Raw genomic sequence first — 24017 nt, forward strand, 5'->3', positions numbered from 1 at the left:
GGCCCTGTGGCCAAATTAGTTTGATTTTATCTTAAAGGCAATGGGCAGTCACCAGCAGGTTTTAATCAAGAACCATTTTGACCCAAATTAGCGTTTTAGGAAAATTCCTCTGGCTTCAGTGAATAGGCTGAAGTGAGCAAGCCTAGAAGTCAGGAAGACAATTGGAGGCCTTCAAATTAAACCAGTACCAAAGAAAACAGGGCCAGGCATGATGGCTGCTGCCTATAATCTCAAAACTTTAGAAGTCTAAGGTGGGTGGATGTCTTGAGCCCAGGAGTTTAAGACCAGACTGAGCAATGTGGTAAAACCACATCTCCACAAAACACAAAATATTAGTTGGGTGTCGTGGCTCATACCTGTGGTCATACCTCAGCTATCCCAGAGGCTGACGCAGGAGGATAGCTTAAGCCCGGGAGGTTGAGACTGCAGTGAGCCAAGATCACATCGCTGTGCTCCAGCCTGGGCAACAGAGGGAGACGGTCTCAAAAAGAAAATCCCATTCTTCACCTATTAGTGCCCCAATGTTCTCATGAGAACCTTGGAGATGCAGTGAATTCAACTGTCATTGTAATTCAGCAATTCACACCTTTAAGTTTGTGTTTGATTTTCAATAATAACCCTGTGGAAACAAGAAATAAGGAATTGTGTTTGGGCTATCGTGGAAGCTCTCTGGATCTTAGAAGGTGACTTATGCTAAGACTTGAGCTTCGTGTTTTTCTGTCTGTGAGTGCTCAAGCGCAGCGGTCCCCAGGTTTTTGGCACCCGGGACCAATATTATGGAAGACAAGTTTTCCACAGGCTGGGGGCAGGGGTCAGTTTTGGAATATTTCAAGCACATTACATTTATTGTGTACTTTGTGATTACATTGTAGTATATAATAATTATATAACTCACCATAATGTACAATCAGTGTGAGTCCTGAGCTTGTTTGTTTTCCTGCAACTACATGGTCCCATCTGGGGGTGATGAAAGATAGTGATAGATTATCAGGCAACAGATTCTCATAAAGACACAGCAAGGTAGAACCCTTGCATGCACAGTTACACAATAGGGTTCCTGCTCCTATGAGAATCTAATGCTGCCACTGACCTGACAGGAGGTGGAGATCAAATGGAAAAGACGGGAGTGGCCATAAATACAGATGAAGCTTTGCTTGCCCACCTGCTGCTCACCTCTTCCTGTGTGGCCAAGTACAGGCCTGTGATTCAGGGATTAGGTGCCCCTGCTCCACTGCATCCAAAAGGACCTTCTCGACAGAAGTCTTCATAGTGGTCAAGTAAAGAAGCCACTTAGCTCCTAAGGCATGTGTCTCAGCTGGCATTTCATCACAATCAACAGGAAGTGGTAGCTTGAAACATTATGAGGTCACTTCCTAAAAATCACCAGCAGCCCATTTCCCATTGACAAGGAGCTCAACGCTGTCCCTTGGATAACCAACCTATGCCCAGATCCCATTTGTGTGGGTCTTTCTCCCAGAACCCTTCCTAGCATCAGTTCTGTATTTGTCAGAGTCCAATCAAAAGACAAAAATCACCCAAAGTTTAAACTGGTAAAATTTAAAGTAAAAAAAAATTAATTATATAACAAGGGGACACCATATGAGAGATTGGCTACAAAAGGAAAGAGAACTCTAGAGAACATATGGCTACCAGAGGCCAGACAAGGTGGCTCATGCTTATAATTCCAGCAATTTGGGAAGCCAAGGCTGGAGGACTGCTTGAGGCCAGCAGTTTGAGACCAGCCTTGGAAACACAGTGAGACCCTGGCTCTACCAAAAAAAAAAAAAAAAATTGCCAGGTGTGGTGGCACACACTTGTAGTCCTAGTTACTTGGGAGGCTGAGGTGAAAAAATTGCTTCAGCCCAGGAGGTTAAGGTTGCAGTGAGCCACGATTTCACCACTGCACTTTACACTGGGCAAGAGACCCTGCCTCAAAAAAACAAAGTATAGGACCAGCTGTTACAAGGAGCAGTAACTTCCTACTGTCCCTACACTGAGATAGAGTGACCAAGGAAGGGATTCCCCACTAAGGCTGAGATCCAGGCCCCCTTGGACAGGGCACAGTCATGGGTAATTCAATGGTAGAATTGATGCATTACCACTTGGTGGAACATGCTAGCAATATGCCTTCTGGAATTTGCTGAAAAGCCACCATCTAGGGTGCTAGCTTAACGTATTGGTAAACAGCTGTCTCACTACAAAACCACCCAGGAAAATGCGGAGAAACCGCTGGTCACTGCGGGCTACTAAGCATTATGCAGGGCAGGAGCCTGGTGCTGGAGAAGCTCAGTGCCTGTGAAGATTTGTACACAACTAGAAAGAAAAGCCTCTTATGATGCCCCTCAAGCATCATGTACTGACAACATTTAATAATGCACCAGTTGACAGAGGAAGCATTTAAAGATCCCACCTCTATGTTTGCAGAGCAGGCAGTGAAGGCTGAATTTGGAACTGAGGAGCAGTCATTGGATGAATAGCTGGTACATGACACATTTCCATCTACCAAAGAAGGAAGGAAAGAGAGAAAAATGAGAAAAAAAAAAACAGGCATGGTTCACACCTGTAACTGCAGCAGTTTGAAAGGCCAAGGCAGGTGAATCACTTAGGTCCAGGAGTTTGAAACCAGCCTGAGTGACATAGAGAAAACTTATCTCCACTACAAATAAAAAAATTAGCTGAGTATGGTGGCATGTGCTGTAGTCCCAACTTCTCAAGAGGCTCCTGGGTTCAAGCAATTCACCTGCCTCAGCCTCCCAAGTGGTGGGAATTACAAGTATGCACCACTATGCTCAGCTAACTTTTGTATTTTTAGTAAAGACAAAATTTTACCATGTTGGCCACATCAGTCTCAAACTCCTGACCTCGTGATCTACCCACCTCAGCCTCCCAAAAGCTTTTGCTCTGTCTTTGCCCACTTAATCTAAGAAAATTAAGCTAAAATAAATTTTGTAACCAAACCAAAATGAAGATAAGAGGTGTGGCTAGTATACTCAAAACACTTGAAATTCCCTTGACCCAAAAATAACTATCTGGAAGCCAAGAACGACTATCTGGAAGTCAGCATCCTCAGAGTCCGTTTCAGAGGCAAACTAGAAATATGTCAGTGTAAACTATGAAAGTCCAGAGCCTTCGTTTGAGTAAAACTAGGTGCAGCAAAACCATGGGCTCCATGCATGACTGGTATTATAAAAGAGGCCACAGGGAGAATTAAATATGATACCCTTGGCCGGGTGCAGTGGCTCACACCTGCGATCCCAACAGTTTGTGAGGCCGAGGTGGCCAGATCGTTTAAGGTCAGGAGTTTAAGAGCAGCCTGGCCAACGTGGTAGAACCTCGTCTCTACTAAAAATATAAAAATTAGCCAGGCATGGTGGCAGGTGCCTGTGATCCCAGCTACTTGGGAGGCTGGGGCAGGAGAATCACTTGAATCCAGGAGGCAAAGGTTGCGGTGAGCTGAGATCACAACACTACACTCCAGCCTGGGCAACAGAACAAAATTCCATCTGCAAAGTTTCTTCTAAACTCAATTTAAGGCACCATGTACCAAAACCAGATAGCAATAAATTAAATAAATTTTAGCCTTTTTCATGCCATCCAATTACATCTTGGTCAGTTCACAAACATGTTTCCGCAAATGCTGGAGGAGTTTTTCTCTTTAGGAGTCCTCTCTCACTTTACCCTGCTTAACAAAAGATTTCACACACAAAGAGAATGGAGACAGCCCCACTTCAGGACATGCTACAGGGAGAGAACTGACTGTCCCAAACAGAGAGGGCTCCACACCCCTCTGACAACTCCACAATAGACCAGCTACACACAAATGCCTGAAGTAAGGAAGTCCATTAAGAAAATGAACAGTTGGTGAGATCAAGACTTCTGAGCCAAAGGGCCTGCAGCTGGTCTGACGATTCATCAAAAAGTCTGAATTTAAATGGACACATATCGGACTGTGACACGTAATAAAAGAACTGAAGCAGCCAAGTGTCTTGATTTGGGTTTCCTTTCCACTGTATGCAGCTCCAGTGAATGGAGAAGTGAGCATGCCTGTGGTACTCCTGACACATCTGGGATAGTTCCCATCCACAGTAGTCAACCTTTGGGATTATCCACACATTGCAGGGTCACTGCCCATCTGTGCTAACCTCGAATGTCCAGAGAAAAGCTTTTTTTTAGAGACTGGAGAGAAAAATGTCAAACCTGAAAGCCCATGAACTGTCTTAGCCAGGGGGAACACATGAAGGAAACACCATAGAATCTCACATCAGAAGCCTAATTTCAGGTTGACCTCGAAAGCTTTACGATTGTTGAGTAATCAGCTTACTTTCTCTAGGCTCTGTTATTCTCACATCAATAAAAAGAAAAGCAGACTGAATAGTCTCCCAGATCGATTCCAATCTTAACATCCTCTGGCTTTATGATTAAAGAATGATACTAATAAATAAGGTTAAAACTGTGGCTTAACCCCAGTAGGAACCCGCTGGGATTATGCTAAGCAAAACTATTCCACATAGAAAGAGCCATTCTGACCACATCCCCCCCTATGCCAGCTATCATACACATATGCACCACGGGTATGAAAAGTCCCTTCCACAGACGACTGTCTGATTCAATCATAGGCTGATTTATTCATTCAAACAACAAATATTTACTGAGCACCTTCTAGGGATTTAGGCTTACAACAGAACAAAACAGACATAATCCCTTCCCTTACTTACCTTTTAGTGAAGGAGGAGGGGGAGTCAAACATCAAATAGAAAATATAATTAACGATATATTTTATGCAGGGCTTGCTGGGATTCACTCATGGTGGCTGGAAAAATATTAAGGGAAATATTAGGGAAGTATAGAATATAGTCTCAAACCTTTGGGAAGCCGAAGTTTTAATGAGCCAGGCTGAAGACAGCCAGTTCTTACATTCGAGCTTTAAGTCATATGGTTGAGCCTGTTTACCCCACATTCCTTTTTCTCTACTCTGTTTACTCATGTAAACTTCATGCCAGCTGTTCCTCTAAGGGGAAGGTTGAAAAAGAATTACTTCTTAATGGTGTTTATTCTGGACCTCAGAACCAAAAGTTTTTATCATTCTTAAAACCACTCTTTTAACCATCTTAATTATCCACAAGTATGTTAACTTAAAACCTCTTTTACTACTTCTATACTGAATAAATGCAAGAATGAACAAGGAGTCTATTAGCTGCAATCACTCTCTAAAACTTGATGACACCCTAGCCCAACTCTTACACTGTATTCTGTATGTACGGGCATATTTTATTCATCTGATACTTATACTAAATAAATGTTTGTTTAATAAGTGAAACTAAATGTGAATTGTAAGTATAAAGAAGTCATGATGAGAGGTGAGCAAAAGGCCCATCTTCATCAAATTAATCTCTTCTTAGGGAAGACACTGAATTTGTGCCTGCAGATTATCATCTTACCTTTTAATAACAAATTTAATTTCATTGCCCACTTGAATGATGTTTCCCAGCCTTGGGATTCCCTATCATGAGGGACTTCTGAAAGGAAATGTTTTCCAGTAGTTCTTCCACACACAGATCATTCACATGTCCTTCAAATTTTTGGTCTTAAAAACGATCTTCAAAGATTAAACTTTGTTTTGCAATATCCTTAAACAGAAGAGAAAGAAAAAATCATTATAGACAATAAAGAACATAACCTAAGCTGGTGTGCAGTGGCATGATCTTAGTTCCTTTCAATCTCAACCTCTCGGGTTCAAGCAATCCTCCTGCCTCAGTCTCCCGAGTAGCTGAGATTACAGGTGCCTGCCAGCATGCCTGTCTAATTTTTGTATATTTTTAGTAGATACAGGGCTTAACTAAGTTGGCCAGGCTGGTCTCCAACTCCTGACCTCAGGTGATCCACCCACCTTGGCCTCCCAAAGTGCTGGGATTACAGGCATGAGCCAATGTGCCCAGTCACAAACACTATTTGGAAGCAGCTTTTTGCTACTATCTGCTCGTGGCTGTAATAACCCTCCTCCATTGGCTGCCTTACAGTAGCGCATTTCGGGCTACAATTTCATCTGCACTGCAGCCATGAGATCAATGCTCTTTATCCCTTCAACCTCATGAGCATGCTGTTTAATAAGAAATAACTTTCCACAAAGAATTCATGGAATGGGAATTAAAAATAGTAAGCAGAGGCTGGTTTAGATGAAAAGAGGCATAACAACCAAAGTTAGCATATGAAGATTGTTTAAAGCCATATCTAAAACAAAATTTTCTCAGATACTATTCAGATAAGAGTAAGGAAACTCGACTAAGGGCTACATATGAGCTGACACCAAAAAATCATTGTTAAATTTGTCAGATGTGATGAGAGAGTGGCTGTTTAAGGATGCACACAGAACAGATAAAATGATGTGGTGACTGCGATTTGCTTTATAATATTCCTGCAAAGGGAGGTAAAAGAATAGCAGAACAAAATGTGGACAATCTTAATGATCGCAGAAATTGAGGAATGGGTATTTCAGTTTATATCGTACTATTTTCTCTACTTTTGAATAGGTATAAAAACTATAATTTAAAAATGTAAAAAAAAACAGTCGGGAGCAGTGGCTCATTCCTATAATTCCAGCACTTAAGGAGGCTGAGGCAGGTGGATCACATGGGTCACGAGTTAAGAGACCAGCCTGGCCAACATGGTGAAACCCTGCCTCTACCAAAACTACACACACAAAATATTAGCCAAATGTGGTGACAGGCACCTGTAGTCCCAGCCACTCAGGAAGCTGAGGCAAGAGAATCACTTGCACCCAGCAGAAAGAGGCTACAGTGAGCCAAGATCAGCCTCGGCGACAGAGTGAGAATCTGCTTCAAAAAAAAAAAAAAAAAAACACCAAAAACAAAGATAAAAGTAAAAATTAATTTACTATTCCCTGCTCTGAAGCCACATCTAAACAGAATTCTAAAAAGAAAGATTCTAGCAATTTACATGGTGCTATTTATATAGAAATCTCCCTTGCACCTTTCTATATAAATTTAAATATTTTGCAACCTGATGGCTGGGAGTGGTTCAAAGCTGGGCATGGTAACACATGCCTGTAGCCCCGGCCACTTAGGACGCTGAGGCAGGAGGATAACATGAGCCCAAAAGTTCTAGTCACGCCCAGACAACATAACAAGACCTGGTTTCTTTAAAAAGAAATGGGGACCTGAGAGGGAGCTCATTGATGAGTTATTTTGGTGATATAAACAAGTGCTATCAAAACACTAGTATAAAATCCAAAATTAAATCTACTGCCAGATTTTTCTCCTTACCTCTGGACTCATTTATGCAATTGCCTCCTCTACCTCCACAACTCAACTTGAAAGAAATTAATTTCTTTGATCTTAGATTGGCTTTCCTCTAACATCTAAGATTTGTATTAAATTCTTACTTCATGTTATTAGCACCAAATCTCAAAGGATCTAGTATAGGAACTCTTTGAGATAAGAAACACATAAAATGAAATAGTTCTCATATCTGTAAAAAGAAGTATGCCCATAAACAAACAGTAAAAAATTAGAGGCTTTCAGTCACAATAAAGAATGATGTTAAATAAAATTATTCTGTCAATTCAACAAGAAACTATATAAACCTAATTCTAACAAACTTTCTATAAAATAAAAAAGAACCAATTGTCAGAGCTGAGAGTAAAAAGTGGAAGCTTTAGAAAGAGATGAAGTCAACTGCAGAACATGCCTATCACATATCATAAAGACTGTCCCAATCACACCCATCCCCCTTATTCCACCTAGTATCACCTGAGGTCAGGAGCCCAAGACCAACCTGGCCAACATAGAAAAATCCCTTCTCTACTAATAATACCAAAATTAGTCTTGAATGGTGGTGGGTGACTGTGAGGCAAAAGAACTGCCTGAACCCAAGAGCCAGTTAGCCAAAATCATATCATAGCACTCCAACCTGGGTGACAACAGTGAAAACTGTCTCAGGAAAAAGAAAAACAAATTCCTTTGGGAAGGCTTTCTTCATAGAGATCTTCAACATGAGACTGGAGAGAAGGGTATGGAATCATCACCGGACCTTTGGCTTTTACACCTTGAGGTATAAGAACAAAAAGGAAAAGGGATATAATTTAAACACAATTTGCAGGAAAGAATCATTATTGAATCTGTATTGCTCTTTAACTTTCTTTTCTTGAAACAGAGTTTCACTCTTGTCGCCCAGGCTGGAGTGCAGTGGCATGATCTCAGCTCACGGCAAGCTCCATTTCTCAGGTTCAAATGATTCTCCTGCCTCAGCCTGCTGAATAGCTGGTATACAGGAGCCTACCACCACCCCCAGCTAAGTTTTGGATTTTTTGCAGAGACAGAGTTTCAGCATTTTGGCCAGGCTGGTCTCGATCCCCTGACCTCAGGTGATCTGCTCGTCTCAGCCTCCCAAAGTACTGGGATGAGCCACTGAGCTGCCTCAGCACTTTCTTATGTTCTTAAATAGCCTAACCCAGGTGGGGGCAGTAGCTCATGCCTGTAATCCCAACAACTTTGAAAGACAAGGTCAGAAGGTTGCTTCAACCTAGGAGTTCAAGACAGGCCTGGGCAACATAGCTAGACCACTCCTCATCTCTACAAAAATTAGGCCAGGTGTGCACCACACCTAGTTAATTTTTATATCTTTTGTAGAGAGAGGGTTTCATCATGATGCCCAGGCTGGTCTCAACCTCCTGAGCCCAAGCCATCCCCCCGCCTCGGCCCTCAAAGTGCTGGGATTACAGGGCCCAGGGAGCCTCATGTTTTCTTTAAGCAGTCCCCTACTCTTCACACTTGGATAGTTTTCTTTTTGTTCTTTTAGGCAGGGTGTACCTCAGTCTCACAGGTTGGAGATCTGTGCTGGGATCATAGCTCATTGCAGCCTTGAACCCTGGGGTTCAAGTAGCTGGGAGGCTGAGGTGGGACTACAGATACAGGTCATACCATGTTGCCCAAGCTGCTCTTGAACTCCTGGACTGAAGGGATCCCCCTACCTCAGCCACACAGACATTGCAGTTACCAGGCTTCACTCTGAGAAGACAACACATCTCCAGGCCCTGTCCTTTCCCTGTGACTTCCCTGAAAACCCACCCCTGTGACATCACAGAGCCCCCCCTCAGATGGAGCCAATCAGAACTCCAAAAGAAAATGTCAGTTGCATGCCAGTCAGATGTCAGCATTGTCCATGTTTCAAAAGCTAACACTGGCATGACTGACTTAGTGTTGGACCCAGAAAAATTAAAAAGTGAAGGATAAAAATATGTAAAATAGGCTGAGTATGATGGCTCATGCCTGTAATCCCAGCACTTTCAGAGAACGAGGCAGGTAAATCACAAACTCAGGATTTTGAGACCAGCCTGGCCAATAAGGAGGCTGAAGAAAAAGAATCGCTTGAACCCAGGAGGCAGAGATTGCAGCCAGCCGAGATCACGCCACTGCACTCCAGGCTGGGTGACAAGAGTGAAAACTTTGTCTCAGAAAAAAAATTCTTTGGGAAGTCCTTCTACATAAAGATCTTCAACATGAGACTGGAAAAAAACTATAAGATCATCCTGGACCTTTGGCTTTTAAGCTTGAGCTGTAACTGAAAAAAAAAAGGATATCATTTAAATACAATTTGTAAAAAAGAATAATTATTCAATCTGTATTGCTCTTTAATTTTTTTTTTTTTAACGAAGTCTTGGTCTGTTGCCAAATGGGAGTGCAGTGCCACAATCTCAGCTCACTGCAGCCTCCATCTCTCATGTGCAAACAATTCTCCTGCCTCCGCCTCCTGAGTATTTGGGACTACAGGTGGCTGCCACCATGCCCAACTAATTTTGGTACATTCAGTAGAGACGGGGTTTCACCATATTGGCTAAAATCATCTTGATCTCCTGTCCTCATGATCCACCCACCTTGGCCTCCCAAAGTTCTAGAATTACAGGCATGAGCCACCAGGCCCTGCATTGCTCTTTAACTTTTATAATTTGTTCTTTACTTCTGTTATTGTAATTCAGTCCAAAAAATAGTATGAAAAAAATAAAAAGAACCTCCAAAATGCTAATATTCTGATTATCAAACACTACAGCAAAATATCCCATTACAGCTGGGTACAGTGACTCACACCTGTAATCCAGCACTTTGGGAGCCTGAGGTCAGTGAATCACATAAGATCAGTAGTTCAAGACCATCCTTGCCAACATGGGAAAACCCATCTCTACTAAAAATACAAAAACTACCTATGTGTGGAGACAGGTGCCTGCAATCCCAGCTACTCGGGAAGCTGAGGTAGGAGAATCACTTGAACCCAGGAGGTGGAGTTGCACTGAGCCAAGATCATGCCATTGCACTCCAGCATGAGGGACAAGAGGGAAACTCTGGCTCAAAAAAAAAAAAAAAACCAGAAAAGGAAAGAAAGAAAGAAATAATTTCATTATTTAAGCCAATGTAGATAGAGCCAGACTTTCTACAACAGTCTGAACCAAATTATAAGGCCAGAAAAAAATACCGGCTAATGTTATTTAATATATGGAGTACTGAATGAAAAATGCAATATTTTCAAAACATAAACATTAGTGTAACCTCATTGGACTTAGAAATAATTTTTTTAACTAATAGAAACCAAAGATTCTCCTGAACTGCAACATTTCAGCTAGCATTTATTTACTCAAGATTGAAATACTACAACAGCTATAAAAAGTCAAGAGCTGGGATGGGCACTGTGGCTGATACTTGTAATCCCAGCACTTTGGGAGGCCGAGGCAGTCAGAAAACCTGAGGTCTGGAGTTCGAGACCAGCCTAACCAACATGGAAAAATCCCGTCTTGACTAAAAAACAAACAAACAAACAAACAAACAAACAAACAAAATTGGCTAGACATGGTGGTATACACCTGTAATCCCAGCTACTTGGGAGACTGAGGCAGGAGAATCACTTGAACCCAGGAGGAGGATGTTGTGATGAGCTGAGATCAAGCCTTTGCATTCCAGCCTGGGCAACAAAAGCGAAACTACGTCTCAAAAAAAAAAAAAAAATTCAAGAGCTAGTCATTGAACGGGCTCACACCTGTAACCCCAGCACTTTGCAAGGCCTAGGTGGGTGGATCACCTGAGGTCAGGAGTTCGAGACCAGCCTGGCCAACATGGTGAAACCCCGTCTCTACTAAAAATACAAAAATTAGCCTGGCATGGTGGCACTTACCTGTAGTCCCAACTACTAGAGACACTGAAGCAGGAGGATTGCTTGAACCTGAGAGGTGGACATTGCAGTGAGCTGAGATCATGCCACTGCCCTCCACCCTGGGTGACAGAGCAAGACTCTCTCAAAGAAACAAAATGGCAAGAGCATGGGTAGTAGTCAAATTAAACATAACCAACAATCTCCCATCAGAATAGCTCCATTTTTTGCTATCATTATGTGTTAAAGTCTATTTGCTAAACATTGACATTTGTCCTAAACTTTCAAGTGCACCATATAACACATTGGTGCTCACTGAAGTTTAATATCCTTTGCTGTACACTAAACTTGAAATATCATACTTATAGATCAAAACCAAAGTATCTTTCCCTAAGGTAATTACCACTAATGCTGCTTTAAAATTATAAAATGTGAAGATTTTTTATAATGTCACAACAGCTGAAAATTATTGTCGTTAAACAGAATAATCTAATAAATCACCATCACAACAAAGCCCCACAACATAATCTATTTCATCTTATGAAAAGCACTTACATTTATAAAACTGTTAGAGTCAATTTATAAAACGTTAATAGCAAATTATTTTTACTTAGAATTGTACTAAATTAACAATACAATAAAGACATAGGCCAGGTGTGGTGGCTCACACCTGTATCCCAGCACTTCAGTAGGCCCAAGGCAAATGGATCACTTGAGGTCACAAGTTCCAGATCAGCCTTGCTGACATGGGGAGACCCCACATCTACTAAAAATACAAAAATCAGGCAGGCGTGGTGGTGGACACCTGTAATCCCACCTATTCGAGAAGCTGAGGTAGAAGAATCACTTGAACCTGGGAGGCGAAGGTTGCAGTGAGCCGAGATCGTGCCATTGCGTTCCAGAACGGGTGACGAGAGCAAAACTCCAGCTCAAAAAACAAAATCCCATTACTTTAAGCCAATGTAGATACAGCCAGACGTTCTATAGCAATCTGAACCACATCATAAAACCAGAAAAGCACACCAGCTAATATTAGGTAATACATATAGTACTAAATGGAAAAGGTAGTATTTTCAATACATAAACATCAGTGCAACCTTACTGGACTCATAAAAACACATACTGGAGTTATAAACATAATTTTGAAAAGTACCAGAAACAGAAGATTCTCCTGAACTACAACATTTGAGCTAGCATTTATTTACTCAACATTAAAATAGTATAATAGCTATAAAAAGTCAAGAGCTGGGCTGGGGGTGGTGGCTCACACCTGTAGTCTCAGCACTTTGGGAGGTCGAGGCAGGCAGATCACCTAAGGTCAGGAGTTCAAGACCAGCCTGACCAACATTAAACTCTTGTCTCTACTAAAAATGCAAACTTAGCTGGGCATGATGGCACGTAACTGTTATCCCAGCTACTCAGGAGGCTGAGGCAGAAGAATCGTTGGAACCCAGGAGGCGGAGGTTGTCGTGAGCCAAGATCGCACTATTGCACTCCAGCCTGGGTAATGAGAGTGAAACTCCATCTCAAAAAATAAATATATAAAATAAATGAAAGTCAATCACTGGCCAAATGCGGGTGGCTCACACCTGTAAGCCCTGAATTTTGGGAGGCCAGGGCAGGTGGATCATTCGAGGACAGGAGTCTGAGAGCAGCCTGGCCAATGTGGTGAAACCTCATCTCTACTACCTACACAGAAATTAACTAGACATGGTGGCAGGTGTCTGTAATAGCAGATTCTTGGGAGGTTGAGGCAGGCGGATCACCTCATGTTAAGATCTCAAGACCAGCCTGGCCAACAGAATGAAACCCCACCTCTACTATAAAAAAATTAGATGGGCATGGTTGTTTGTGCCTGTAATTCCAGCTACATGAAAGGCTGAGGCAGGAGAACAGCTTGAACCCAGGAGGTGGAGGTTGCAGTGAGCTGAGATCACACCACTGCACTCCAGGATGGGTAACAGAGCAAAACTCCATCTCAAAAAAAAAAAAAAAAATTAAGAAAGAAAACATTTGTTATGGGGAGACTAGAAATATGATCTTGCTGGCAATCCTTCCATTTTAGGAAATCTAAACAGTGTGAGTCCATTCTGTTTTGTCCCTCTCCACTCCGGAAACAAAACCAGTAAACAAATCCATTCTATTTCTTTCAAAACATATCTAACAATTAAGAGATGATATGCATGGCTCCACACTCTAAAAGGAAACCTTATGTCCTGGGTATCACAGACAGTTGATGAAGCCTTGTTCAGTTGACTGGTGTAGACTTCAATAATAAACTGTTCAATGTACTATGCCAGATAAACATTCCATCTCAGAAGTAGAACAAATACTGTTATCTTATTTCTGTCTATACATAAATGCAATATTTACACATATTTATAATGGGTTAATACAAATGAACTGAGTTAATTTTTCTAGAGAGTAATAAAATTTGGACAAGATGAATTCTCCTGTCCTGGCACATAATTAGTAGTTAGAGGCATTTGATTTCACATGAAAGGTACCATTAAATAATCAATGGTAAGCATTAAATAATTATTGCACATGATCTTCTCATCTGAGTTAATACTGAAGACCTACCTCCTGAAGCTGGTGTATCAAGTTGTAAATCTTCACGTGTAGAATTAATAAGTTCATGTCTAAAAGGTGACAATAAACATTTAATATTCACCATGCAATATTCAGCAAAGTAATATCCACTAGTACATATTTAACATTTAATCATCAAGGGTGGTTTTGAAAAGAAAAGACAGGCTGGGGGCAGTGGCTCCGACGTGTAATCCCGACACTTTGAAAGGCAGGCAGATCATGGGTTAAATGTTTGAGACCAGCCTGGCCAACATGGTGAAACCCCATCTCTATTAAAAACACAAAATTTAGCCTGGAGTGGTGGCAGGTGCCTGTAATCGCAGCTACTCAGGAGGCTGAGGCAGGCGAATTGTGTGAACCCAGGAAGCAGAGGTTGCAGTGAGCCAAGATCATACCACTGCACTCCAGCTGGGTTGAGAGCAAGACTCTGTCTCAGGAAAAAAAATTAAGAAAAGGTTATCTGAAGGCTTGAGCACAACTAAATCTACAGAGTAACAAAACAAAATAACAATTGCAAATTGTCTCATTAGCTGCTTCATGGAGCATGTGTCCTCACAAGTAAAGTGGTAACTCGGCAACACACAGCTCTTTTGAAGCATACTACAAATATCTTTAATGGGATCCTTTAATATCACGTTGTATTCAAGGCTATCTCCCGCTAATCTTCTATAAATACAATCACATATCCCCTCATATGCTTTAAAAGTCTCAGGCCTAAAAACAAGACATGGATAGTGTTTTCTTCCATCTACCAAAGAAGGAAGGGAAGAGAGAAAAGAGAGAGAGAACCAGGTATGGTGGTTCACACCTGTAATCCCAGCAGTTTGGGAGGCCAAGGCAGGTGGATCACTTGGGTCCAGGAGTTTGAAACCAGACTGGACAACATAGTGAAACACTGTCTCTACTAAAAATACAAAAATTAGCTGAGTGTGGTAGCATGTGAAGGTAGTCCCAACTTCACAAGAGGCTGAGGTAAAAAGATCATGAGGGTCTGGGAGTTCGAGGCTGCAGTGAGCCATGATCACACCACTGCATTCCTGCCTGGGCGACACAGTGAGATCCTGTCTCAAAAAAACAAATGTTGGTGAAAATGTAGAAACTGGAACCCACATACATTACTGGTGGGAACATAAAATGGTTTAACTGCTTTGATTGGATGTTTCTTTTCTTGTCATTTGCATTTTATTTCTTTAAATCAAGACAGGGTCTTGCTATCTTGCCCACACTGGTCTCTCCTAACTCATAGGCTCATGTGATCCTCGCACCTCAGCAGCCTCTCATGTAGCTGGGATTACAGATGTGAGTCACCGTACCTGACTGGTGTAACCATTTTGGAAAACAGTTTCTCAAAAGCCTAAATGTACAGTATCATAGAATGCAACAAGTTCTCTCCTAGGCATAGATTCCAGAGAAATAAAAATATATGTCCACACAAAAACTTGTACATGAAAATCTTCATAGCAGTATTATTCATAATGATCAATATATGAAAACAACCGAAATGTTCATCAACTGATGAACAGATAAATAAAATATAGTGTGAGTCTACCGTAGAGTATATTATTCAGCCGTAGAAGGAAAAAAATACTGACACATGCCATGACATGAAGGAACTCTGTAAACATTGTGCTAGGAGCGAAAACAAAAGCCAGCCACAAAAGATCCCCACATATTGCATAATCCTATTTATATAAAAGGTCCAGATCATGCAACTCTAAAGTGACAGAAAACAGATCAGCGGCTGCCTATGGGAGCACAGGGGTATAGGGGGAGTAGGAACTAGTAGCAAAGAAATGTAGAGTTCTCTGGAGGGAAATGAAAGCTTCTAAAATTGATTGTGGTGACAGATGCACAGCTCCATGAATACTTTTGCATACTTTTATGAATCAGTTGTAAGGGATGTTAACTATATTTCAATAAAGCTGTTATTTAAAATAAATAGGGGACTGGGTACAGGTGGCTTATACCTGCATATAATCCCAGAACTTTGGGAGGCTGAGGCAGGAGGACCACTTAAGGTAAGGAGTTAAGACCATCCTGGGCGACACAGCATGATCCCATCCCTACAACAAAAAATAAAAAAATTAGCTTTGCGTAGTGGTGTACATCTGTAGTCGCAGCTACTTGGGAGGCTGAGGTGGGAGTATTACTTAAGTTTGAAACTATAGCAAGCCGTGATCACACCTCTGCACTGCAGCCTGAGTGATGGAACAAGAAAAAAGGAAAGAAAAGAAACGCAAGTTTATATGACTTTGTGAGAGTAACCAAGTTTGAGGAGAAATAGAAGAACAAAAGAGCACTGGATGTTGAGGGTGGCTGGCTGGTGAGGTGCAGCTGCTAACTAACTTCTGAAAAAATGTGTTAGTAAAATTACAGCTCTGGGGATCAGTCACGCAGTCAAATGATGAACGTTAAATCCATTACAAATGCTCATCTTTCTTTACATGCCTTCAAGTGAAAAATTCCTCAGGGCCTAAATAGCAAGTTGTCTGAAATGACAGCAGCTTTTTATTAAAGAAATATTATCAAAAACAAAAACTTAAATGGTTTTGTTTGATGGAACTTATAATACTTTGCTTTTAATTTCTCATTAATGTTTAATGAGACAGTAACTGAATATGCCATCCTTGCTTTCTTCCCCAAAAATGCTCAAACACTTTTCATTGTATTTTTCTTAGTATTAAGCCCCCAATGACAGGGTTCTTGTCAAACCCAATTTTGCACATCTGATGCTTATACTAAATAAATGTTTGTTCAGTAAGTGAACCTAAATATTAAGTGTAAATAGAAAGAAGTCATGATGAGATGGAACGAAAGGCCCATCTTCATCAAATTAATCTCTTAATTTGTTTCTGCAGATTATCTTACCTTTTAATAAAAATTTAATTCAGTTGCCCACTTGACTGATGTTTCCCAGCCTTGGAACTCCATATCATGAGGGACTTCCGAAAGAAATGCATTCCGGTAGTCTTTCCATATACAAATCATGTGAACGTGCTTCAGAGTTTTGGTCTTAATAAAGATCTTCAAAGATCCTAAAAGATAAAGCTTTTTCTTAATACACTTAGGAAGACAGAGAAAGAAAATTATTATAGAAGATAAAGAATACAACCTAAGCAGTACTTTTTTTGAGATGGAGTCTTCCTCTGTCACCCAGACTGGAGTGCAGTGGCATGATCTCAGCTCACTGCAACCTCCACCTCCCAGGTTCTAGCAATTCTCCTGCCTCAGCCTCCCAAGTAGCTATTATTGGCACCTGCCATCATGCCTGGCTAATTTTTGTATTTTTTAGTAGAGACCGGGTTTCACCATTTTGGGCAGGATGGTCTCAAACTCCCCATCTCAGGTGGTTCGCCCATCTCGGCCTCCCAAAGTGCTGGGATTACAGGCATGAGCCGTTGCACCCAGCCCGTAAATACTATTTGGAAGCAGCCTTTTGCTACTCCCGGCTGGTGACCTTTAATAACCCTCCTCCATTGCTGCTGCACACTGGCACATTTCAGGCTACACTTTCACCTGCACTGCAACCACAAGACCAATATTCTTTACCTCTTCAACCTTGTAAGCATGCTATTTTAAAAGAAATAACTTTCCACAAAGAATTCATGGAATATGAAATAACAATAGTAAGCAGAGGCTAGTTTAGATTAAAAGAGGCATGATAACCAAACTTAGCACAAGAAGATTGTTTGGATCCAGATATACAGCAAACAATGAGCTGACACCAAAGATTCATTGTTAATTTTGTCAGATGTGAGGAGATAGTGGCTGTTTGGGGATGTGCACTGAACAGGTAAAATGACGTGAAGGCTGTGATTTGCTTTACATTATTCTTGCAAAGGAAGGAAAAGAAATAGAACAAAATGTAGGACAATCTTAATAATCACAGAAATTGAGGAATAGGCATTTTAGTGTTCATCGTAGTATTTTCTCTACTTCTGAATAGGTATAAAAACTGTAATTTAAAAATGTAAAAAAAGAAAAGAAATGGTCAGGCACAATGGCTCATGCTTGTAATCCCAACTCTTTGAAAAGCCAAGGTAGGGGGATCACTTGGGTCAGGAGTTCAAGATCAGCCTGGCCAACATGGTGAAACCCTGCCTCTACCAAAAAAAAAAAAAAAAAAAAAAAAAGCTGGGTGTGGTGGCAGGCACCTGTAGTCCCAGCTACTCAGGAGGTTGAGGCAAGAGAATCAGTTGAACCAGGGAGGAAGAGGCTGCAGTGAGCTACTGCACTCCAGCCTGAACAACAGAGTGAGAATCTGCCCTAATAAAAAAAGCTAAAAATGAATTTACTAATCCATGCTCTGAAGCCACATCCAAACAGAACTCTAAAGAAAAACATTCAAGCAATTTACATGGTGCTATTTATATACAGATCTCCCATGCACCTCTGAATGTAACATTTAAGTATTTTGCAACATTATGGCTGGGAGTGGCTCAAACCTGGGCATGGTGGCACATGGCTGTAGCCTTAGATACTACTTAGGAGACTGAGACAGGAGGATAACTTGAGCCCAGGAGTTCTAGCCCAGCCCAGAAAACATAACATGACCCTGTTTCTTTAAAAAGAAAAGTCAGGGAGCTGTCAGGGAGCTCACTGATAAATTATTTTGGTGCTATCAACAACTGCTATCAAAACACTACTACAAAATCCAAAATGATATCTATTGCCAGACCTTTCTCCTTACTTCTAAACTCATTTACCAAACTGCCTCCCCCACCTCCACAACTCAACTTGAAACTAATTAATTAATTTCTTTGTTATTAGATTGGCTTTCCTCTACTATCTAAAGACTTGTCTTAAGTTCTCACTTCATGTTATTAGCATCAAATCTGAAGGGATCTAGTGTAGGAGCTCTTTGACATAAGAAACACATGTGTTTTTGAGAAATCACACAAAGTCAAATAATTATCATAGCTGTAAAAAGAAATATGCCCACACATAAATAACAGTAAAAGATTAGAGGCTTTCAGTCATACTAGAGAGTTATGTTAAATCAAATTACTCTGTTAATTCAACAAGAAAATATATAAACCTAATTCTGACAAACTTTCTATAAAATTAAAAAAAAAATGTTGGGGTTGACAGTGAAAACTGGAACTTTTAGAAAGAGGTGAGACCAACTGCAGAATGTGCTCATCACGCATCACCAAGGCTGTCCCAATCACACCCTCTGCCTCATTATCCCCCTTATTCCAGTTAATTCTTTCCCAGTCCATAATCCCGTCTTCCATAGTAAGTATCTCCTACTTACTACACATTTCCCCACCAGATTAAATGATCCAGAATGCATGGGGCAGGGCACTATCTTCCACACTGCCCAGTTTCCAACACCTGACTCACAGGTACCAAATGACTTCAGGATTATGAGGTTGGAAGCAGTGATTATTTCCTCAATACTTGCAGTGGTTCACGGCAATGAAAATCCCAAGATTTCCTTTCCCCTTTCAGAGGCATTTGAACCAGAGCAACACCATCTAAAATAGGAGCTGGGTAAAACGAGGCTGAGACCTACTGAGTTGCATTCTCAGATAGTTAAGGCATTCTAAGTCACAGGCTGAGGAAGGAGGTCAGCACAAGATACAATTCATAAAGACCTTGCTGATAAAATGGGCTGCAGTAAAGCGGCCAGCCAAAACCAAGATGGTGATGAGACTGGCCTCTGGTCGTCCTCACTGCTACTACACTCCCACCAACACCATGACAGTTTACAAACACCATGGCAACATCTCAAAGGGGGAAGCATAAAAATAATCCATTCCTGGCCGGGCACAGTGGCCCACACCTGTAATCCCAGCAGTCTGGGAGGCCAAGGTGGGTGGATCACCTTAGGTCAGGAGTTTCAGAGCAGCCTGACCAGCTTGGTGGAACACCCATCTCTACTAGAAATTAAAAATAAAATTAGCTGGGTGTGGTGGTGCACACCTGTGATCCCAGCTACTTGGGAGGCTGAGGCAGGAGAATCACTTGAGAACCTGCTTGAGGAGTAAACAAGACAGGCATGATCTGGGCTGTCAGAGTCCCTGTGCTGAAACAGGAGAAAAAACTCCACCATTCATTTTCACGTGAAAAACGAAAGGAGGATGAGTCAGTGAGCCTTGAGGCTGAGGTGAGACAGTGCTCAGTGGAGACCTCTCCAACATGGTGACGTTTCAACTGTGATGCTAATAGAAAGGAGAAGCACAGAAAGCCCTCAACTAACAGCAGTCCACAAACACCAGCCCTCAGCGCAACAGTGCCAGGAGGCTGTGACCTGAGAAGAAAGGCACACAAATGACCAGAGTGGCTGGCACAGAGCAAGCAATCCACAGACGGCATGTGGGAAAAGCAGAGGAATCGCAGAGGGCAGCTCACCCATGCCCCTGCAGACCCAATCAGGGGCTGTGAGGTTTACTCCAAGTATAGTGGAAGGCACTACATATGACAGTCCAGAGAATGAGAGGCTCCACCTCCTACTTTCAATGAGCCTGACCTGGCTGCTCCGTGGCATGGCTCTAACTGAGCACTGGAGGGCAGTGAAGGAGGATGGGGTAGAACCTGAGCTTTGTGTTTCGGCAGAGTCAGCAGGCCTTGCTAGGCTGGATACCGGAAGGGAGACAATCATACTTCAGAGTAACTCCTGGGCATCTGGCTTGGGCAGCTGGTAGACCCTGAGAGGAGCTCATGGAGAGGGAAATGGGGACTTTGCCTGGGACACATGAAGCCTGAGGAGGGGTCAAGCAGATAGGTAAATATAGAGGTCTGGTATGAGGAGCATCTTCAGGGCCAGGAATGAGAGTCTCAAAGACACAGACAATATAATATTTTTAAGAGGTGGAGTCTCGCTCTGTTGCCAGGCTGAAGTGAAGTGGCGCAATCTCAGCTCATTGCAACCTCCGTGTCCCGGGTTCAAGTGATTCTCCTGCCTAAGCCTCCTGAGTAGCTGGGACTACACGTGCCCACCACCATGCTCAGCTGATTTTTATACTTTTAGTAGAGAGGGAATTTCATCATGTTTGCCAGGATGATCTCGATCTCCTGCCCTTGTGATCCACCCGCCTTGGCCTCCCAAAGTACTGGGATTACAGGCATCCACTGAGCCGGGCATTGCTCTTTAACTTTTATAATTTGATCTTTACTTCTGTTATTGTAATTCAGTCCAAAGAAAAATAGTGTGAGGAAAATAAAAATAACATCAAAAATGCTAATATTCTGTTCATCAAAGTTTGCAGTGAAATATCCCATTACAGCCAGGCAGGGTGACTTACCTCTGTAATCCTAGCACTTGGGAGGCCAAGGCAGGTGAATCGCTTGAGGTCAGAATTGGAGACGAGGCTGGCCAACATAGCAAAACTGCATCTCTATGAAAAATACAAACATTAGCCAGTTGTGGTGGTGAGGATTGTAATCTTAGCTACTTGGGAAGCTGAGATAGGAAAATCACCTAAACCCAGGAGGCAGAGGAGCTAAGATCACCCCATTGCACTCTAGCATGGGTGACAAGAGCAAAACTCCAGCTCAAAAGAAAAAAAAAAAAAAGAAAAGATAGGTAGATCCCATTACTTTAAGGCAATGTAGATACAGCCAGACTTTCTACAGAAATCTGAACCACATTATAAAGCGAGAAAAACATACCAGCTAATATTATTTAATACATACAGTACTAAACGGAAGAGGTAATATTTTCAAAACATAAACATTAGTGTAACCTTATTAGACTTATAAAAATAAATTTTTAAATAACAGAAACAGAAGATTCCCTGAACTGCAACTTTTAAGCTAGCATTTACTTACTCAAGATTCAACTAATGTAACAGCTATAAAAAGTCAAGAGCTGGGCTGGGCATGGTGGCTCACGTCCGTAATCCCCACATTTTGGGAAGCTGAGGCAGGCAAATCACCTGAGGTAGACCATTCCAGACTAGCCTGACCAACATGAAAAAACTCCATCTCTAATAGAATATAAAATTAACTGTGGCATATGCCTGTAATCCCAGCTACTCTGGAGGCTGAGGCAGAAGAATAGCTTGAACCCGGGAAGCAGAGGTTGCAGTGAGTTGAGATTGAGCTATTGCCCTACAGCCTGGGCCACAAGAGCAAAACTCCATCTCAAAAAAAAAAAAAAGTTAAGAGCTAACCAGGTGGGAGTGGCTCACACCTGTAACCCCAGAACTGTGGGAGGCCAAGGTGGGTAGATTAACTGAGGTCAGGAGTTCGAGACTAGCCTGGCCAATATGGTGAAACCCCATCTCTACTAAAAATATAAAAATTAGCCAGGCGTGGTGGCACTTGCCTGTAGTCCTGGCTACTAGGGAGGCTGAGGCAAGAGGATCGATTCAACCGGAGAAGTGGTGGTTTCTGTGAGCTGAGATCACACCACTGCACTCCAGCCTGAGTGAAAGAGCAAGACTCTGTTTTCAAGGAAAAAAAAAAAAAGAAAAGTCAAGAGCATGGGGAATATTAAAATGAGACATAACCAACAGTCTCCCATCAAAACAGCTCCATTTATTTGCTATCAGTATGTGTTAAGGACTATCTGCTAAACACTGATATTTGTACTAATGTTTCAAGCACACATTAGTGCTTAGATTTAATATCCTTTGCTGTATACTAAACTTGAATATCATACTTTCGTATTACAAAAAAAGCATCTTTCCCCAAGGCAAATACCATTAATATTGCTTTAAAATTATAAAATGTGAAGATTGTCTTTATAATTTCACAACAGCTGAATATTGTTGTCTTTAAACAAAGTAATCTAATAAACCATCACAACAAAAGCCCCACAACATAATCAGTTTCACCTTATAAAAGCACTGACATTTATAAAAATTGTCAATTTATAAAACAGTGAATTCCTAAAACTTTAATAGCAAATGATTTTTACTCAGAATAGTACTTAATTAACAATATCATAAAATCATAGGCCGGGTATAGTGGCTCACACCTGAAATTCCAGCACTTTGGGAGGCCAAGCCGGGTGGATCACTTGAGGTCAGGAGTTCAAGACCAGCCTGGCCAACATGGTGAAACCCTGTCTCTACTAAAAATACACAGGTTAGCTGAGCATGGTGGTGCACGCCTATGATCCCTGCTACTTGGGAGGCTGAGGCAGAAAAATTGCTTGAAACCGTGAGGCAGAGGTGGCAGTGAGCCAAGATCTCATGCCACTGCACTCCAGTCTGTGCGCAACAGAGCAAGATTGTCTCAAAAAAATAAATAAATAAATAAAAATGTAAGGAAGACGCATTCATTATGGATTTATGCATTACCTGGTATTATGTGAAGCACTGAAGGATGTTATCAAATCTTTGAGATAGATCTTCAGTTCTCACGACCACTAAAGAGCTACTAAGTCTCAGACAGGATAAGAGACTTGGCCAAGCTGACCTCATGATCTGCCCCCCTTGGCCTCCCAAATTCCTGGGATTACAGGTAAATATCAAATTCAACCAAGCAGCTCAAGAGAAACAATTAGTTTTTAAAAATCCAATATTAATTAAATCCCTAAGATCCAGGGCTTTGCAAAAATATGTAAATAAATCCCCAATATCCATGCTGAAAGTTTAAAAGAAATGCTAACTGATAATTTAAGAGATACAACTTTTCCTTAGCTTTGCACTAATCTAGAAAAAAAGAATGTTTCTAATATTTAGACGGACACTACAAGATGAACAGTGACTCCACTGTGTAAACGCTCATGAACAAAGTATTGCAGGACTTGTCCAGTTTAGACTTACCGTATTTTCTTTCAGATACTTCTTCAATGTGTTTACATAGACCAGTGATACGATCATTGCATTTCTCTGAAAATTGAGGAAAGGTCGATTGTCAGTAATATGTCCCTATGTCAGAGCAACACTAACATATAACGACTTATTTCCTATATTTTCCATCTCAACAGTCCATATCATTTTACTTCTTTTGAAAAAATTTTTTCCCTTTTTTGGTGGTTCTTATAATTAGTTTAATTGGAGACTGTAAGAAAAGTTTTCAAGTTTAGTACCTCTTTTTATCCTTTTAATTTCTGAAAAGGAGGAGGGCAGAAAAGATCAATCAAATTAAATAGAACAAGGAGGCCACAGTGAGAATGTCTCCAGGGATCTTTTAGCAAATTTCCTAAAAGATCCACATGTCTCAGCTGTGTGGAAATAAGACTTTACAGCAGCCAGTGAGGTGATGCAGGCCTGTAATCCTAGCACTTAGGGAGCAGAGGTAAGTGGATCGCTTTCAGCTGAGGGCAACATAGCAGAAACTTCCGTCCCCTCCCCCACCTTCCACTACCCCCTCCA

The 24017-nt window shown here is 41.5% G+C and overlaps 1 protein-coding gene across 41 annotated transcripts in view; it reads right to left on the minus strand.

The window, feature by feature from the left end:
• The window catches only part of LOC144576556 (uncharacterized), a 537019-nt gene that overhangs the window by 424771 nt on the left and 88231 nt on the right, over positions 1-24017 (minus strand). For 26 of the 41 annotated variants that reach the window (XR_013527075.1, XR_013527049.1, XR_013527039.1 and 23 more), the window contains 10 exons: positions 16612-16778; positions 15711-15806; positions 13735-13793; positions 11969-12651; positions 7927-8061; positions 5439-5627; positions 4716-4810; positions 2411-2499; positions 896-957; positions 357-619 (listed from right to left, as the gene is read on the minus strand). The gene's annotated coding sequence lies outside the window, so the exon portion shown is untranslated. Of the gene's footprint in view, positions 1-356; positions 620-895; positions 958-1173; positions 1374-2410; positions 2500-4715; positions 5009-5438; positions 5628-7926; positions 8062-11968; positions 12652-13734; positions 13794-15710; positions 15807-16611; positions 16779-20993; positions 21087-23465; positions 23532-24017 lie in introns of all 41 variants that reach the window. The other 15 variants (XR_013527062.1, XR_013527063.1, XR_013527064.1 and 12 more) reach the window with 13 other exon arrangements.

This window comes from Callithrix jacchus, chromosome 15, assembly GCF_049354715.1.
Source record: "Callithrix jacchus isolate 240 chromosome 15, calJac240_pri, whole genome shotgun sequence".
NCBI lineage: Eukaryota > Metazoa > Chordata > Mammalia > Primates > Cebidae > Callithrix > Callithrix jacchus.